This window comes from Pectinophora gossypiella, chromosome 3 (assembly GCF_024362695.1).
Source record: "Pectinophora gossypiella chromosome 3, ilPecGoss1.1, whole genome shotgun sequence".
NCBI lineage: Eukaryota > Metazoa > Arthropoda > Insecta > Lepidoptera > Gelechiidae > Pectinophora > Pectinophora gossypiella.
Window position 1 is genome coordinate 16,177,999 of NC_065406.1, and position 15,813 is coordinate 16,193,811.

The 15,813-nt window shown below is 38.1% G+C and overlaps 1 long non-coding RNA gene across 1 annotated transcript; it reads left to right on the forward strand.

The window, feature by feature from the left end:
* Positions 1 to 11,963: 11,963 nt before the first annotated feature.
* LOC126382181 (uncharacterized) lies at positions 11,964 to 14,763 on the forward strand. The gene is made up of 3 exons (XR_007569023.1): positions 11,964 to 14,011; positions 14,105 to 14,171; positions 14,243 to 14,763. It is a non-coding gene; the product is annotated as an uncharacterized LOC126382181 (long non-coding RNA).
* The last annotated feature ends 1,050 nt before the right edge of the window (positions 14,764 to 15,813 follow it).

Below are 15,813 nucleotides of genomic sequence, written 5' to 3' on the forward strand. Positions count from 1 at the left end.
GTCATAGGATGGGTGACCACAAAAAAATAAGTTTTCATCTCGAGCTCCTCCGTGCTTCTGAAGGCACGTTAAGCCGTTGGTCCCGGCTGCATTAGCAGTCGTTAATAACCACCAATCCGCACTAGGCCCGCGTGGTGGTTTAAGGCCCGATCTCCCTATCCATCCATAGGGAACGCCCGTGCCCCAGCAGTGGGGACGTTAATGGGCTGATGATGATGATGATGCCACATGCCCCAATGCTTATCACTATGCCCCAAGAATAGTCTCTGTGTGACCGAATCCTGCTGGGGACATATTACTAAAATCACTTTGTGATCCTTTGTTTGATTAGAAGGTTGCAGGCTGATCATCCGATTAAAAAGAACACGTTTCAATGTGGTACCTACCGCCTTTTGATGCTAATAATAATAATAATATTTTTTTATTTATTAAAGACAATACAGATCCATTTATTTGTTAGTACAATTCACTTAACTTATGTTAGTACCTTATAGCTAGAGGGGATTTGACACGCTTTATGAGGTCCAATATCAGAGGGCTGTCACACCTATTAGCAATAAAAAAAAGCAAAAAAAAAGGCAGTAGGTACCACATCAAAACGTATTCTTCTTAATCGGGCGATCAGCCTGCAACCTTCTAATCAAACAAAGCGCAACGCGTATTACATTCTATCTTATACCATTAGTCTTATAAAACGTTCCTCTTTCAGTCTTCTTAGCTCCACGACAAATATCTACTTGTTAATTCTTTTAAATTGTTGAATTAATGAGTGTAGAGGAAGGAAAGACGGAGGAATTTTTCCTGAGCAAAGAAAAATTGTTTTATTAGGGTGAAATGTGAAGAAAAACTGTATAATTTCTTTCAACATTGCATTTTTGTTTAACAGCAATTCGTGAAGACAAACTCATTAATATTACATATTATAGTAGACAGGATGTAGTAGTAACATTATAGTGGCATACTAAATAAACTGTAACCTGGAACCTGAGAGAGGGCAGCAGTAACTGTCAGTACTATTCAGAAGCGGAGGACAGAAGTCCTAGTACGGCATTAAAATAGACTATTCTGGGCGCCATCCCACTCGCGTCAGACAGAGTACTGCGGGGCGGAAAGCAAGAGGGAACCAACTGCCCGATTTGTCCCTAAAAAGTAGCATGGACAATGCTACACCGACAAGAGCGTGGCTCTTAAATTAGTGATGATGATGACTAAAAAAACTAATTGTTGGACTCATTACCTACATATCGCTATCCCGTTTTCACTAGGTTCGCTTACCTAACCTAAAGATTTGACAGGTCCGGTTTGTTACAGAAGCGCCTGCCTGTCTGACCTTCCAACCCACGAAAGGACCAACCTAATACACGTTAGGTTACATACCTCCGAATGTGGGTTTCCTTTAATATATAATTATGTTGATTTATTTAACAGAACGATTAGTTCAGTATAATTATTGCTAATATTTCAATAAGATAACATTTCACAATCGTCTCAATGCGCGGTAAGTATTAGATCTGTCAAAGTACGTAAGCTAGTGTTGTGACGTTTATGAGCATAGTGATGTATCAGTTGATATTAGATCGATCGATTATTTTCCAGCTAGCCTTACTTTTAGGTTATAACATAAAGTGAACAATAATACTACCTATAAAGACACTCTTCGCCCCGCGCCAATACAAGTGTGTAGCGAGCTCCCCCCCTCGACGGGGACCCCTTTAGTTCAAGCCATTAAGAAGTAAGGCACGTGCAGACTTCCTGTCTCCCTCACACGCACGGTATTTTTGTATGGACTGTCCGGGTTGTGCGTATAACTTGATTATTCTATCTGCTATGATGAAGTCATTAAACCAATGAACCAGAAGGATTTCCTGACTTATTATGACCAATAACAATATACCTACTAGCTTTCTCCCTTCCGAAAACAACCTTGACTCGCAAGTAACCTTACAGTATTGAGCTACTGACTAGCGTTGTTGGGGTTCTGTAGGCAAAATGTGAAGGAATTGAAAACAATGAGGGTCGTACCAATAACGACGAAACAGGGACGTAATCAGTGTTGCCCTCTGGGTAAATTTTCACTGAACCCTGGCCTTTTTTGGTGAACTGCGGCACCCATATACCTTTATGTTTTCCAACTAAATATTAATGTTATGTGTGCATATTTTAATGTTGTTAATGTATATGTGTGTCGTAGATTTTACCTAAATAAACTTTTTATTATTATTTTTTTTTACCAGGCTCCTAATGTGTAGATGACGCTTACTCTTCTTATTTTATGAACGAAATACATATTATTATGCGTCTTTTATCTTTGTTTTTGGGTATATATGATGAATGATGACCTTTGTTATTACACCCAGGCACAACACATCTTCCAACCATTATTATTCTGATCAAAATAAAGAGAAGCATTGTAGATTGCAACATAATTCTATACGATATATTATCCAGATATCAAGCAACAATTATTTTTATATGAGTAATGTCTGTGCCATTTAATTATTTTATGAATTATGTACCCGAGCAATGAGAAAATAGGTAATTATCACGTCTGTACAACGCCATCTTCATTTTTTTGGGGGAACGTACCGTGAAAAGCCTTTTATTGCTATATTACATTAACCCATTTGTTGTTGGTCCCGGTCACTATTTACTGATGTAAGTAAGTAGTCGTTACGTGAGCCATGTCAGGGGCCTTTGGCGGCTCAATAGTAACCCTGACACCAGGGTTGATGAGGTTGGTACTTCACCTCACAATCACAACCCACACGATAGAAGCAGGTTACATTAACTAACTCACATCCGCATTAAACGTACCTAGTTAGAAAAGCATACAGTTAAGTAGAAGTCTAAACAAATTATCGACATTGTCTGATATGAATTAGTAATTTGAATTTCAGTTATAAAGTCGAATTTTGGTTTAGATCCCGTACCGAGATTTGAACCCGTTACAATACGAAGTAAATCACGCATTTTCCAAACAGGACTTTCACAGATTGCGGGCTTTCACGGGTTTCAAAAAAACTAAGGAGCCCTTAATATATGTGTCCTTGATACACTTGGTATGTTTTTGTTATTCGCTTTACGACGTAATTTTATTGCGTCATAACTTTGATACCGAAGGATACTCGTATATCCATCGTATCTCTAACTATGTGGTGCGGAATAGGTTATTCGGAATAGACCAACGCGATTATATTGGACGGTCTAGGTAAAAGAGATATAAAAAATGGATCCAGAATCCCATTGCATCCAATTGAATCCATAAACGTACCTATGGATATAGTCGCGAACGTCTTTCAGATAATTGCCTTCGTATTGAGTAAAGGTCTTTATTGTCTCATCCTTACTTTTTTACCTGTACTTTTTTATTATTTTATTAAAAAAAAACATCGATATAATATCAATATTCAAACGAAAATAAGTAAATTATATGTAACCGACAGAGAGGTCTCCGAACGAACGAACGGAACGGCCTCCGTGGTCCAGTAGTTGAGCGTTGTGCTCACGATCCGGAGGTCCCGGGTTCGAATCCCGATGGGGACAAATCACAAAAATCACTTCGTGATCCCTAGTTTGGTTAGGACATTACAGGCTGATCACCTGATTATCCGAAATTTCTTTTCGTACTTAGCGATTACGCTTTGACCAAGTCACGACGCCGGCCGCCGCAATTCCACGGCGTTCACGAAACGACTCCGCTCCGACGCTGAGTCGCGACGCTGAGTCGCGACGTTGCCGCAACTCCACCGCGTCCGCAGCACGACTCCGTCGCGACTCTACGCCGCGACGCCGACCGTAACGCCGCCGCAACTCCACCGTTCCCGCGTCTTGAGTCCACCGCGACACTGCGTCGCAACGCCACCGCGACTCTCGTGTAAGAGCGACACGCCTTAGATCCAGTGCCGGAATTTTCGATAATTACTTTGAGCTTTTTTTGATATTCTAGTAGTACCTATTAAGTTTGTACAAGTCAGTCAGATGAGAGCACTCAGAAAAGTCTTAAAAAGAAATGCCCAAGTGGATACAATTTGGGTCCTTTTCGCCACTTGAATGACAAGTGGTGTTTCAAGTTCTGTGAGCGAATGAGTATGATTACAAAAATATATTATTAATATAAGTAAAGCTTTATTACAAATAACACGTGGCTGCAATAATTAAATTTGACAATTATGTACCTAAATAAAAATAATGTAAAATATTCAATGTGACATTTTAGTCATCACTTTTACCACTTTCAGTGAATTAGAGGCCAAGCCGGTATACGAAATAACTACACTAAGAATGTATGTATGTAATTTAAACTGTCAGAGTGCTGGTTGATGGTTGCGATGATTGCGAGTGTGGAGTATCACCACAAACTATGGCTCCGCGGCATCCGCGGTACAGCCACCTGCACGGTAATGTGAAGGGATTCGCTGTGCAGCGCGTGTAAAATCGCTCTTAGATACAAAACGTAGAAACAAAATAATACCGTGTGAGAGATAAAGTCTTTCAACAAATTTTCCCAAGACTACATTATTATTATAATGTGTGCAAACTTTAAATTTGTTTTGCGAAATACAAAATGACTGGCGAAACTCGGAACTATGGTTTTTAAACAGGATCAAGCGATAAAAGTTCGGCGGAATTTAAATTCAAAAGAAGATTTTATCAGTATTTTTGTAGTAGGTATTTGTTTTGGACATCTTAAACCGGTGTTATGCCCGACCGCCCACGGCAATCAATATTATACATATTAAAATGGTGTGCTCACATGCTCGATATGTGCGAGGATCTTTTCCAATAAGATTGGCTATACAAGCCACATGCGAGCACATGAACGTCGGAGTTGAAGCAGTTGCCGTAGCCGAAATCGGCTGGATCACATTATCTTTACCAGTGTTAAGAATAATTGTGATTTATCTAAAAACATCCGGTCAAGTGCGAGTCCGATTCACGCACCGAGGGTTTCTAGGCTTTGACTTTGAAAACTATTGTATCCATACATCGAAATAGATTACAACTAGTTTACCAAGGTGGTGAACACTCTTTTATAAAACTTGTTAAACAACGCAATCTTCATGCGACGTGAGTCAAACATGTATCATTTATGTCATCCCGTGATCATGGCACTTGCAACAGTGTCGAAATATCGGGACTCTCATATCCCTGATTTAAACGCGGTAAGAACCCGTTATTATGTGTTTTAACCGCGTAAACCTAAAGCAGTGTATCATTTAGGCGAAGTCAATACCCCGTTTAGCGAGGCGTTAGAAAAAATATAAACACACAGGATTCTGCTTCGCAACCCATTTGTAATTAACTTCGTTGGACAACTCGCTGTCTTCTTCCAACTTGCACCGATTCCCAAGTTGAAAATGCGACATGAGACTGACAGCAACAATATATTCAGAATGCCAGCGCAGACGCGTGGCTGTTTTGTACATTTCACGCGTTTACCGCTATGTTGGCTTTGTAAATAATTGACCTGGTTCAAATACCTCCTGTTGTACATTAAACTTAGAATAATTTGGTAATAACATTCATATTATGCTTACCCGTGGTAGTCCAGATGGAAAAATGCTTGACCTTCACTGTAAAGTCGCAGCTTTGAATCCCAGCACGGGCCAAATAAAAGATTTTCGAATTTATGTTCAAACTAGCTTTTGCCCGCGACTTCGTCCGCGTGGCGTGTTATATAAGAGAGAGATCTTTGTGTGTGTGGGAGTGCATACTTATGCAGTTTAGATTTTTTCATAAGTACATTTTTTTTCCCAATAACTCCCATTTTTCAAAATACAGCCAAAAATAAACTTTATATTTACTAAGGTATGCATGCATGCTAGATTGAATCAATTGATTGAATTGTTTTTTTTTTTTAATTGATTGTTCATTGAGTTTTAATTTTAATACACACTTCCTCTCTTCCCTTCAACGTTGCTGTGCCCTACAGGGTCCATGTTTTAGTTCCTATGCCTATGTAACACCCCATTGTACTACATGGAATGCAATAAATAATTTAATTGAATTGAATTGAAAATATCTATCTTACGCGGTTTCGATTTTTTCATACAAATGTTTTTTTCCCACTAACTCCCGTTTCCGTGGGAATTTTGCAATATCCTGTTGCAACTAAGCTTTAAGTTAACTAAGGTCCCTGCATGTCAAATTTCAAGCGTCTAACTTAAGCGGTTTAGATTTTTCATACAAAAAGATTTTCCCGCTAATTTCCGTTCCCGTGGGAATTCCGGGAATTCCTTTCTTAGTGCACCTCTACGGTATCTAAGCTATGTCCCTTCCAAATTTCAAATGCCTACGTTTAGCCGTTCAGGCTATGCGTTGATATGTCAGTCACTGAGTCAGTCAGTTTCTCCTTTTATTTAGATTTGATTTTTTCATACAAATGTTTTTTCCCGCTAACTACCGTTCCCGTGGGAATTTTGTAATATCCCGTTGCAACTAAGCTTTAAGTTTACTAAAGTACCTGCATGCCAAATTTCAAACGTCTAACTTGAGTGGTTTAGATTTTTCATACAAAAGGATTTTCGGGAATTCCTTTCTTAGTGCACCTCTACGGTATCTAACGTACCTGCGAGCCAAATTTCAAACATCTAACTTGAATGGTTTAGATTTTTCATACAAAAGGATTTTCCCGCTAATTCCCGTTCTCGTGGGAATTTCGGGAATTCCTTTCTTAGTGCACCTCTACGGTACTTAAGGTATCTGCATGCCAAATTTCAAACGTCTAACTTGAGTGGTTTAGATTTTTCATACAAAAGGATTTTCCCGCTAATTCCCGTTCCCTTGAGAATTTTGGGAATTCCTTTCTTAGTGCACCTCTACGGTACTTAAGGTACGTGCATGACAAATTTCAATTGTCTAACTTGAGTGGTTTAGATTTTTCATTGTAACACGTTTTTTTTTACACTTCCCACTTGGCTGTATGGCATACAGGTGTGTGCCTACGCGCCGGGAAAAAGTTATGTTCGTTTGACATTTCGTTTACGCGATGACGATGGCAATTTAGTCCCGTCGCGATTATTTCTTTAAAGTGGTGTATAAGCCACATATATTATGATGGAAGGATGGTGAAGTCTTCTGGTGAGTGTTTTGATGGTTATTATCGTGGAACGTTGGCAATTATGAGCTTCATATGTTCATGACAATGACCTAACCTCACGTTCTTTCTTTCAGTATAAAAACAATGGTTTAGTCCATCGTCTAGGGGGAATGCTGTTATAATATCGTCCCACGTGATGTGGTGAGTGTTTTTACCTATAATTCCGCGTCGTAACGGGGTTGACAGAGCTGTAACATGTCATTTTGTTACAGGGGTCAAAGTCCACCGGCAGAGTCCAGTGTTAAAGTTCTACTAGAATGATCAACTGTAAAGACTAACTTCAAAAATCAACTTCAGGGTCTAGCTCCCCAGCCATGACTACCATTTGTGTTCATTATCTGCTTTTGCCGTCAGGGACAGTTCCTGCTGCGGTCATTAATGTAATTCCAGTTTGGGTGTTAAAATCTCTGGATACCATCTGGATATCTCTTATTCAGGGTTAATTTAACCTATTATGGATAGTGCCATTCTCTCAAGGTGTTATTCTACTAATACATGGAGTATTTATCCTCAATACATACTCCATGCCTTTTGTCAGGACCTGCCGTCTTGATACTTTACTTATCCTCTTAGGGATAAAACCTAGTTGTTTAGGAATAATACTAAGTTAAGATACCATGTTAGAGTAAAAGATTTGTTTCTTAATTTACTTTAGGATGTTTTGTAACCAACTGACTTCATATTGTTTTATAGTGAAATTGTTGAACCAATTATACCATTGTTAAAAGTGAAATCTTTATTATTTCCAACACCTTGGCTTTGTTTGCAATAGGAGGGGATCTTCTCTATGGCGCCCAACATTTTTAATCCTTTTCTCCCCCTATTCTCTGAGTTAGGTGCCTCATTCCACGCCCTGGGAAACTAATATCTCATTATAAGACACATCTATGGTAACTCATGCCCCACACAGTTTAAGTCGTTACAGTGGCGCCCAACGTGGGGCTCAGAAAAGCAAGGTTGGAAATTAGTAGGTATTTCACTTTCTTTGTTCTTTGTAACATAACCTAGTTATAAGCACATGGTGTAACTTTATAGCAAATAGGGTGTGTTTTCTTTTAATAGGTACACACTTATGACTTTACTTTTCTATTTATAAGTAGGTATGTAAACTTGAAATTTAGCATATCTCCAGTTGTTGTTGCATAGGGACATAGTGATAATTTTATTGACAGGACCATAGTATCTCTCAGATTTCTTTTTCTTATTTTGAGCTGAGTTAGTTTACATAGGGCCATAGTCATATACTTTTAATATCACATAGGACTATAGTGACACAATTCCTTTTTCTAGTAATTTATATGATTATAAACATAGTGACTCAGAGCACATAGAAGTTCTCATGTAGACACAGTAATAATCTGTGGGTTTCTAACTTATTTTATTTGTTAGTGGTTACATAGGAACATAGTATTCATAAATTTGATACATAGGACCATAGTAGCATGTAGATAAGTACCCTATAGGGGTGTTACTTATAATTTTTTTTCTTCATTACATTTTGTTAGTACTTAGAGTACTATAACTGTATTCACATACCTTAGTGTCATAACCATATTTCTTTTTCACTTATCTGGTATACTGTTCTTACTTTGTTTACTCAGAATGGCGGAATTCAATGCTAATATTAACTTCTTGTTGAAAGATGAACTTATTCATGAACTTTCTATTCGGAATGTAAAGGTTGACCGGGATAATACTGTTGAGCAATTACGAAAATTATTTAGACAAACTTGTAAACAAGCCCGTCGCGGCAGTATAGTTGTACCATCTGAGGGTTTTGAGTGTGATCTTGATGATGAACATAAAACTTTAACATTAAAAATAAATGAAATCATCTCTTGTTTATCGAGTCCTGACAAATCTCCTTCGGCCCATCAGCGTATTCTAGGCCGTGCTCAGTATTTGCTTTTGCGGTTGTCTCGCATAGAACGTCCGGCCGACGACCTTGAAAAATTGAAAACTTCTTTATTGTTATCATTGGCCAATAATGATATCACTTCCGATTCATCTTCAGATTCCGAGCATGAATTAAACCGTCCGTCGTGTATTAACAAATATAAAACTATTATTTCTCATGAAAAGAAATATAACCTCAACTCGTTGAATTTGAAATTTAAGGGTGATTCCTGTGTTCGCGTTTTCCTGGCTCGTTTGGAGGAGCTGTGTTCGGCACGGAACATTCTTGTTGATGATATTTACACAGGTTTTACTGACTTGGTGGATGGTCCCGCTTTATGCTGGTACCGCGCCAATAAATGTCGTTTTTCTAACTATAGTGAACTGGTTTCTGCTTTGGAAATCAGATTTTGATTTACCTGACTACGACTTTCGTCTTCTTGAAGAGATTCGTTCGCGAACACAAGCGAAGGATGAATCCATTGTCATATATTTGTCCATCATACTAGGTATGATGTCTCGTTTGAGTAAAGAGCTTTCTGAAAGCGATAAACTCGACATCATCTTGCGGAATATTCGTCCTGAATATAGTAGGGAAATTCGGATGATTGATGTCACTACCATCCAACAATTACAACAGATAGGTAAACGTTTGGAATTGACGAAACATAGGATTGACAACTTTATAGAACCCAATTTCTCTAAAAATTCCGTAGCTCCGGATTTCAACTTTAATTGCAAACCTAAATCCTCTAGGGATTTTTCTAAAAACATTCCTGTCGCTTCTGTTAATCGTTCTTCGACTTGCTTTCGTTGTGGTGGAACGAATCATTCCACTAATCGGTGTAATGCATCTAAGGAAGTAGTTTGTTTTAAATGTGGTAAGAAGGGGGTAAAGACTCCTCTTTGCCCAAATTGTAATCCTCATTCTAATTCAAAAAACTAGATTGCTTAGTCTCTCTGGGATCTGAATCCTGCAGGGAGGCGATATTTAATCCTAATTCTAAAGACTTTCGCCCTTATTTAACTGTTAAAGTCTATGGTATTAAAATTTCTGGTTTACTCGACTGTGGAGCCGCTTGTTCTATTTTAGGAAATAATGCTCATAAATTCTTTAAAAATCTTGGTATCCCATTGCGTAATTTAAAGTCCCCTGTATTTTTGAAAGTGGCGAGTGGTCACGAATACATTTGCCAATTTTACATGGATATTCCTATTGAATATAACAATGAGGTTAAGCTCATTCAATTTTACATTCAACCTGAAATCAAACTTCCATTACATTTCGGAATTAATTTCTGGAAATCATTTAACTTAGCCCCAGAAGTTCTGGCGTGTCTACCTGCAATAGAGCCTGTCGATTTATACAATGTAGCAAGTGTCAAAGAAAATGGCTTGCGCAATTTAGATTCTCTTTCGGATTTTCAAAAACAAGAAATTGATAACGTTAAACAACTTTTCTCTAATATTGATTCAGAGTTAGTCGGCCTTGGTCGTACTCATTTAATAGAGCATGTTATAGAAACAGGTGATGCGAAACCTATAAAACAAAAATATTATCGTATTAGTCCTGAAAAACTTAAACTTCTAGACGGCGAGTTAAACCGAATGCTCCAACATGATATTGTTGAACCATCTTTCTCTCCTTGGAATTCTCCAGTAACCATGGTACCTAAAGCCAATGGTGATATTCGTCTGTGTTTAGATAGTAGAAGGTTAAATTCAGTGTCAAAACCTGATGCCTATCCACTACCATATATTAATTATATCATGGACAATCTTCGCGATGCTAAATACTTAACTTCTCTTGACTTGAGTGCTGCGTATCATCAGATTCCTCTCTCTACTTCTTCGAAAGAGAAAACTGCTTTCACGGTTCCTGGCCGTGGGCTATTTCATTACAAGGTCATGTGTTTTGGTCTTGTAGGAGCCTCCGCTACCATGCAAAGGCTAATGGATAATCTTTTCTCCTCTCAATTTGATAACAAAGTGTTTTGTTTCATTGACGACATCATTATCTGTACCAGTTCTTTTGAAGAACACGTGAAAATTCTAAAAGCGGTCTATGAAAAACTAAGATTCGCTAATCTCACTATTAACATGAAAAAGTCATTTTTCTGCCGATCTGAACTTAAATATCTCGGTTTCGTAGTTGATCGATATGGTCTTAGGACCGATCCTTCTAAAGTAGATGTTATTGCAAATTTTCCAACGCCAACTGACGCGAAGTCAATTAAACGTTTCTTGGGAATGGCGGGTTGGTACCGTCGTTTTATCCCAAATTTCTCTCATGTTGCTAGACCTTTGTCTCGACTTACTAGTAAGAAGGTACCTTTCACATGGTCTCCGGAAGCTGAAGAAGCTTTCACCCAACTTAAATCTGCTCTTATCTCGTCACCTATTCTACAATGTCCTGATTTCTCTCAGCCATTTTACATCCATACGGATGCTTCCTCGTTTGCTATTGGTGCTGTTTTAACTCAAAGGGTCGATGGTATTGATCACCCTATCGCTTATTGTAGCAGAACATTAAACGCCCAAGAAATCAATTACTCAGCGACAGAAAGAGAACTGCTAGCTGTGATTTATTCTCTGGAGTTATACCGTCCTTATGTTGAGGGTAGCAAATGTTATATTATAACCGATCATGCCTCGTTGCAATGGTTTCAGAATCTTAGTAATCCGAGTGGTCGTCTAAATAGATGGGCATGTCGTTTGAGTCAGTTCGATTTTGATATAATTCACAGGAAAGGTAAAGAACATGTGATACCTGATGCTTTGTCTAGAATCAAGATTGGCTCAATTGAAATTGATCCCTACACTATTTCTGATCCTTGGTATATTAAAGTCTTTAACGGTTGTACTAAAGATCCTCGTCGTTATCCTAATTTCTCGGTAGTAAATGGTAAACTCTGTCGTTTATCTAAAAATAAATATCATCTTATTTCCCAACACGATTGGAAAAATCGTAGTTCCCCGGGAAAAATATGTAGAAGTTCTTCGAAAATATCATGATGAGCCTTCTTCCGGTCATTTCGGTGTGGCTAAGACCCACAAGAAAATTTCTTCCATATATTTCTGGCCTTCTTTATTTAAAGATGTAAAATCATATGTTGACAATTGTGAGGTATGTCGTTCATACAAGCCGGTCAATACTGCTAGGCCTGGTCTGATGGGTAACCCCCGTCAAGTTACTAAACCTTGGGAGGCTATATCATGCGATATATTAGGTCCTTTCCCTTCATCTTATTCTCGCAATCAATACTTATTCGTGGTCTCTGATTATTTCAGTAAGTATGTTCTTTTATTCCCTTTGCGTAGTGCAACTTCTAAGGCCATTGTGAAATGTCTTGAAAAACATGTTTTTCTAGTCCATGGCGTATGTCGTATCCTGTATACCGACAACGGTCCTCAATTCACTTCTAAAGAATTTAGAGATTCTTTAACTTCATTCGGAGTACCTCATATATTCTATAATCCTCGATACCATCCCCAGTGTAATCAAACTGAACGCGTGAATCGTGATATAGTTCGTGCCATTGCTTCCCTCGTGCGTTCTGATCATCGTAAATGGGATCAGAACATTCAGGAAATCCAGTGTGCGCTCAATACTTCGGTCCACGAAAGTACAAAATATACTGCCTTTTATCTAAATCATGGTAGAGAAATGGTCATCGATGGTGCTACTTATACAAAAGATTCTTCACCTTGTGATGGGTCTACCATAGTAGTAGATACCCAAACTTTTGCTTCTCGGTTGCCTCGTATGGCTGAAGTCTTCAAGAAAGTTGAATGTCACCTTAAAAAGGCATATCAACACAATGTAAAATATTATAATCTTAGGAAGCGTCCTTTGGAATTGCGGGAAGGTCAAATTATTTATAAAAGATGTTTTCCTTTGTCCAGCGCTCCCAAGCACTTTTCTGCTAAACTAGCCCCTAAGTTTGAAAAATGTGTAGTACATAAAAAGCTAGGTAATGTAGTTTATTCATTGAAAACCTTAGAAGGTAAACCTTTGGGTTCCTTCCACATTAAAGATCTTGTTGTTCGAGGTCCTAGTGAAGAAGTTTAGGTCTTCTCTCACTTTCAAGGTTGTGTTCAAGGACATTACCTGTTAAGTGGTCATCCCTATAGGAAGGGGATCCATTTGATGAGGTTTCCCTCGTTCGAGTAATATCCGTAGGCCTTGTTTATGCATTTGGTGTGTGTTTGATTACCACCCAAATGACGCCAAGGATATTCACTCTTATAAAAATCAAATAGATTAAGTTTTTTAAGTACTTAAGTAGTTTTTACTTGGTATAAGTTTAGTGTCATGGCCATGACTAAGTATAACGTATGCATAAGGTTTAGTCTGTTATTTTAAATTTAAAAGTTAGGTAGGTTTTCCTTTAACTTGACTATGTTCAAGATATTTGTATGTTTATTTAAGGTTAAGCAGTGTTAGATTTAATTCTTTGAGTTGTCGTCTGACACCACCAGGGTGTTTCTTTGATTTGATTCAAACATATGTTGCCTATGTGCAATGTGTTTTCTTGGGAGAATCCCAAATTTTAACTCAGGTAAGCACGAGGCTAGTGCGGAATGTACTAATCCTTTTCCCCTTGGGCTACATGAGATGTGTTTTCAAGTTTGATACATGGTGATCATGTTTGTTTCTTTCCATTCTTTTACCTTTGTAAGGTAAATGTACGTTCATAACAAGTTAACTCATCAGGAGTCGCTTGTTATTTCTCTTTCGTTACTAGAATGTAGCGAAAAATTTTATTTAAAAATTTTAAATTTTTAAATAAAATTTTTCTTCCTCAACTAAAACGGAACTGTAACACGTTTTTTTTTACACTTCCCACTTGGCTGTATGGCATACAGGTGTGTGCCTACGCGCCGGGAAAAAGTTATGTTCGTTTGACATTTCGTTTACGCGATGACGATGGCAATTTAGTCCCGTCGCGATTATTTCTTTAAAGTGGTGTATAAGCCACATATATTATGATGGAAGGATGGTGAAGTCTTCTGGTGAGTGTTTTGATGGTTATTATCGTGGAACGTTGGCAATTATGAGCTTCATATGTTCATGACAATGACCTAACCTCACGTTCTTTCTTTCAGTATAAAAACAATGGTTTAGTCCATCGTCTAGGGGGAATGCTGTTATAATATCGTCCCACGTGATGTGGTGAGTGTTTTTACCTATAATTCCGCGTCGTAACGGGGTTGACAGAGCTGTAACATGTCATTTTGTTACAGGGGTCAAAGTCCACCGGCAGAGTCCAGTGTTAAAGTTCTACTAGAATGATCAACTGTAAAGACTAACTTCAAAAATCAACTTCAGGGTCTAGCTCCCCAGCCATGACTACCATTTGTGTTCATTATCTGCTTTTGCCGTCAGGGACAGTTCCTGCTGCGGTCATTAATGTAATTCCAGTTTGGGTGTTAAAATCTCTGGATACCATCTGGATATCTCTTATTCAGGGTTAATTTAACCTATTATGGATAGTGCCATTCTCTCAAGGTGTTATTCTACTAATACATGGAGTATTTATCCTCAATACATACTCCATGCCTTTTGTCAGGACCTGCCGTCTTGATACTTTACTTATCCTCTTAGGGATAAAACCTAGTTGTTTAGGAATAATACTAAGTTAAGATACCATGTTAGAGTAAAAGATTTGTTTCTTAATTTACTTTAGGATGTTTTGTAACCAACTGACTTCATATTGTTTTATAGTGAAATTGTTGAACCAATTATACCATTGTTAAAAGTGAAATCTTTATTATTTCCAACACCTTGGCTTTGTTTGCAATAGGAGGGGATCTTCTCTATGGCGCCCAACATTTTTAATCCTTTTCTCCCCCTATTCTCTGAGTTAGGTGCCTCATTCCACGCCCTGGGAAACTAATATCTCATTATAAGACACATCTATGGTAACTCATGCCCCACACAGTTTAAGTCGTTACATCATACAAAAGGATTTTCCCGCTAATTCCCGTTCTCGTGGGAATTTCGGGAATTCCTTTCTTAGTGCACCTCTACGGTACTTAAGGTATCTGCATGCCAAATTTCAAACGTCTAACTTGAGTGGTTTAGATTTTTCATACAAAAGGATTTTCCCGCTAATTCCCGTTCCCTTGAGAATTTTGGGAATTCCTTTCTTAGTGCACCTCTACGGTACTTAAGGTACGTGCATGACAAATTTCAATTGTCTAACTTGAGTGGTTTAGATTTTTCATACAAAAGGATTTTCCCGCTAATTCCCGTTCCCGTGGGAATTTCGGGAATTCCTTTCTTAGTACACCTCTACGGTATCTAAGGTACCTGCATGACAAATTTCAAACATCTAACTTGAATGATTTAGATTTTTCATACAAAAGGATTTTCCCGCTAATTCCCGTTCTCGTGGGAATTTCGGGAATTCCTTCCTTAATGCACCTCTACGGTTCCTAAGGTACCTGCATGACAAATTTCAAACGTCTAACTTGAGTGGTTTAGATTTTTCATACAAAAGAATTCCCCTTCACTACTCTGCTCCTATTGATTGTAGCGTGATGAAAAGTATACTATAACCTGTCCAGGAGTGTGAAGAATAATTGTACCAAGTTTCATTAAAATCCGTCCAGTAGTTTTTGTTTCTATAAGGAACATACAGACAGACAGACAGACAGACAGACAAAAATTTTACTGATTGCATTTTTGGCATCAGTATCGACCACTTATCACCCCCTGATAGTTATTTTGAAAAAATATTTAATGTACAGAATTGACCTCTCTACAGATTTATTATAAGTATAGATTATGAGTGCCACGTGCCGTGAAGGAA